The 4439-nt window shown below is 46.8% G+C and overlaps 1 protein-coding gene across 1 annotated transcript in view; it reads right to left on the bottom strand.

The window, feature by feature from the left end:
• The window catches only part of LOC102425657 (NADH-cytochrome b5 reductase 2), a 7217-nt gene extending 6974 nt beyond the window's left edge, over positions 1–243 (bottom strand). The window contains exon 1 of the mRNA XM_014456647.2: positions 164–243. The gene's annotated coding sequence lies outside the window, so the exon portion shown is untranslated. The remainder of the gene's footprint in view (positions 1–163) is intronic.
• Positions 244–4439: the final 4196 nt, after the last annotated feature.

Raw genomic sequence — 4439 nt, 5'->3', positions numbered from 1 at the left:
CCACTATGTCTTTCACAGCCCTCTCCCCCTCCGATCCTCAGCGTCTCCCTCCCGGCCCGGTCCCCCTGCCCCGGGAGCCCACCCGGTATGAGTCGCCGAACATGATGAAGTGTGCTGGTGCGCGTTCCCCACCCAGCGGGCCCGCTGACTGGGGGCCGCCGACCTGCAGCTCCGCCGGACCGACGGCCGAGCCTCGCGGGCAGGTAGGGACGCCGGCGGGAGGGGCGGGGCGGGCTGGGCAACGCGTGCCCTGACCGGCGGCGGCTCGCGGCTCGCGGCGGGCGCCCTTCCAGGTGACCCCCCACCCCTGCCCCCGGCCCGAGGCGCGGCGTTGGAAGGTTCTTTCTCGCGTGACTCGGGCTCCGCACCTGCCCTGCGCCGGGGCCAGGCGGCATCCACGGGCTTCCTCGTTCCTAGTGAGACATCCCTGACGTGTGACCTGGCGCCCTCTCCAGCCTGGTCCTCTCCCTGCAGGCTCTGAGCTGCCCTGATGGGGAGCTCCCTGGCCTCTGCTGGTTTAATTGGGGCGAAGCTGGAGAGAGGGTGGGCGTCTGAGTGGGAGGGAAGGGATGCTGGTAACGGAGCTGGGAATTTAGGGCAATTCTAAGAGCATCTATCTAGCAGTCATCCTACTCTGAGCCTGGTCCAGGGCGAGGTGTTTGTAAGGATGAGGTAGGGGTGTGATCCAGTTAAAAAAGACATTGTTCAAGGTGCTCATTCATTCATTTATTATTGGAGGAGAGAGGTGACAGGTACCCAATAATAAATGGGAAACAGAATGGCAGGCATGTCGGTTATGGGGTTTCTTTACAGTATATTTGAGAATCTTACTCGCCTCCCGCATCGTTCACCTATCCCAGTGGCAAAGATAAATTCCTGCCTCCTGGACATGAATGAGACAGAAGCCAAGCAATAGATTCCCATCCCATTAACCTACCCTTAGCCCCAAACACACACCACAGGCCCATTTGTAATGGACACCTCCCCTAACACCTGCAGGTGCCAGGATATTATTGTCAGATATCTTAACTTTTTTTTTTCAATATAATCAGTGTAAAGTGATGGCCTGTGAACCTAACATCATTGCCTATGGAGGTTGAATATCTTTCATGTGCTTATTTCCCACAGAATTTCTTTTTCTGGGGGAAAAAAAACTGTGTTCATGCTTTGTACCCATTTTTCTATTGAGTTGTAGCATATTTTCTTACTGGTTTTTAGGAGTCATATATTATAAAGACTACTTCTTTGTCAGTTATAGGATTTACAAATGTTTTCTCCCAGTTTGCAACTTATTTTACCTTTCTTTTCTTCTCTCTCTTCTCTCTTCCCTCTCCTCTCACTTCCTGGATGTATTTTGATGAATAGAAGTTGGTAATTGCAATGTAGTTAAATGTTTTGATCTTCAATGTTTATGGTCAGTGCTTTTTGTGACTTGCCTAATTATATCCAAGATTCTAAAGAGATTTTATATTTTCTCTGATAAAATTTAAAGGTTTTTCTTCTACATTTAAGTCTCTCAACCACCTGAAATTGATTTCTGTGTATGGTTTGAAGCAGGGATCCAATTTAATTTTTGCCATGTGGATAACGTGTTGTCTTGATAACATTTATTGAATTGCTTGTACCTGGCCACTAACCTGCAATGCCATCGCTGTCATATATCATTTTTTATATATGTACAAGTCTAGTTCTAGCTTCTCTGTTTTCTTACATTGAGCTAGTTGCCCCACCCCTGTTCTAATTATAATAGTTTATAACAAGTATTTATATCATCCACTCATATATTCATTGGTTCTCGGCTCAATTATCACTTCCTCAGATATGCCTGCTCCTGTCCCCCAATTTAATTAGATGTATACATTACATTCTAGTCATAGCTTTTACTTCAGTTTATAATTATACATCTTGAATATTCAATCGATAAAGAATTGATTCTCACATTTGCCTGGAAATTCCATTATAGGGCAGAAACCTGGCTTCCCCAGGGTTAAGCAGTGTGACTGTCAGGAATGAATAAATTCATCTCTGCCCTGCGGCATTTAGCACACTGCCCCGCACGTGGTAGATGCTCCATAAATACTAAAGGAAGGAACAGTCCTTTCCATCACAACTCTATGCTGCTTCCTTGATTAATTTGGCCCCGTAAGACTTGCCACCATATCTTACACATATCTTACCTACTTGTTTACTGCCTTTCTCCACTATAATGGAAGCTCCATGAGGCCAAGACTTGCTTTGTCTGTTTCAACTCCTGCTGTATCCCAGGTAGAGTAGTGTCTGGCAATTGGTAGATGCTCAATCAATATTTATTACATGAATGAAAGAACGAACGTCATTTTTTTTTATCAATCAAAAGCATTTTTGCATTTGGAATTAAAAGTTGCCACTCCTTTTCCTGTGGCTTTCGTAGTAGTTTGCCTCTTCCCTCCATTCTCCCTTCTCATTTTCCCTGCACAGTCCTTCATGTTACCAGAGAGGCAGACGGCACATCCTCCTTTGTCAGTCTTACAGCAGGATAAAAGGCAGGCCCTTATCTGGACTCCCAGTAATTTTGACAGGGCAGAGAGTCCCTCCTCTCCTCAGCACTCCTACACACACTTTTCATATGGGTCCCTCACTTGCTCTCCTGCTGCCTGGATTTCAGCTTCTCTTCTACTAATCCCCTGAAATTTACCATGAGTACCTCTCACTCTCTAAATGCCCAGCTTGGTAATAGGGCCTGGCAAAGAACAGGCCTCCCGCAAGTGCTTGCTGGAAAAAAGAAAGAAGGAACATCTGTTGTCCCTGTTGAAGTATATAGAGACTCTGCCCCACAAGACAGCGTCTCCTGTGCAGTACCAGGTCTCCCTCACTGCTGAACTCCCCTGGGGGAACCTGACCAAGTTGATGCTTAATGAGCATTTGCTCTCTAAACAATTTTCAGGCTGTTGTGGACTTTTTATTAGCTTTTTGACCTTGAAAAGTATTTGTTTCCATTTTACCCCCTCAACACATGACCACCTCCTAGGTGTTAGCTGTTTCGCCTAAATTGTGGTACAGTGAATGGCTCCCAAAGTATACCCACATTCTAATGCCAGAAACCTGTGAATGCTACCTTGCGTGGCAAGAGGACTTTGTAGCTGGGATTAAGTTAAAGTGCTTGAGATGGGGAGACTATCTTAGATTGTCTGGTGGGCCCAACATCATAATATCCTTTATAAGAGGGATACAGGAGGAGACAGAGAAGAAGGCAGTGTGATGACAGAAGCAGAAATTGGAGCAATGAACTTTGAAGTTGGAGGAAGGGGCTGCAATCCAAGGAATGCCAGCGGCCACCAGAAGCTGAAAAAGGCAAAGAAAAAGATTTCCCCTCAGAGCCTTTGGAAGGAACCAGCCCCTTGTTAGCCCAGTGAAACTGATTTTATACTTCGGGCTTCCAGCACTGGAAGAGAATAAATTTGTGCTTTTCAAAGGCAGTACATGTGGGCTAATTTGTTACAGCAGCAATGGGTAACTAATACACTAAGTGAATGACTGTTTTTGTCTCTTAGGGCTATTTGTTTTTACTTGGATTTATTAAAAAAACATTTCCTGTGATTGGGACCAGAGGAGCCAGGAGGAGCCCCTGCCCTCTAGTTCTTTTGCTCTTATTGCTATTATTATGGGTTTCTTTTCTCATGTGCACAGCCTCCCTCAGCAGCCTCCTGCTGCCTGGCCACGTCTTCAGCTTGTTGTCTCTGCCAGGCCACACAAGTGGCCACCCACTCCATCCCTTCCTCTTCATCCTGGCTCTGGCCTGTTCTTTGTGCATTGTGCAAAAATGTCATCCTGAGAAAAGGATGTCAGCAGATAAATCTAGTTGACTGGGGTGAGCTTTATGAGACAACACTGATGGAGCACCTTACCCACTCCAAGCACCCAACACCATGACCAGTGCGGACTATTTCTTGAATCGGAGTTCCCTTGGTTTTCCTCTTCAAGGATTTTAAATTAAAGTATGTCGATGCCACCTGGTCAGGATCTACCCCCCCCCCCCCCCCGGCACTGTAGATGGTCATAAAGCAAAGGTAACACTTTCCTTTCGGGAATGTCTTCAGCCTCAACTTGGATAGCAGAAACATGGCATGGAAAACCTTGCACGCTCCTGGCAATGGGAGGCTTACTGGGGCCTGATGGAGTAAGACTGTATAAAGGCAAGAGGCTTGAGACACTGGGAATGACCAGAATTTGCCAGAAATTGTGTTTGAGAAAAGTCAGAAGAACAGTTTGTAGAGTCCTATTCCCGCCATCACTCCCGCACCCATAGCCCGAGGATCCTTCCTGAGCAGCTATGTCTGCAGAGCTACGCCCACTGGTGTAGCTCCCGACCAATATTTATAGCAGTTGCTTCAACTCTTCCCAGACAGCATCTGTTATGGCAGGGGCTGGGGTAGAGCCTCCAGAAGGTAGTAAATGTGAGT

This window comes from Myotis lucifugus, unplaced genomic scaffold (assembly GCF_000147115.1).
Source record: "Myotis lucifugus unplaced genomic scaffold, Myoluc2.0 scaffold_61, whole genome shotgun sequence".
Lineage (NCBI taxonomy): Eukaryota > Metazoa > Chordata > Mammalia > Chiroptera > Vespertilionidae > Myotis > Myotis lucifugus.
This window is presented reverse-complemented; position numbering and strand designations above follow the sequence as displayed.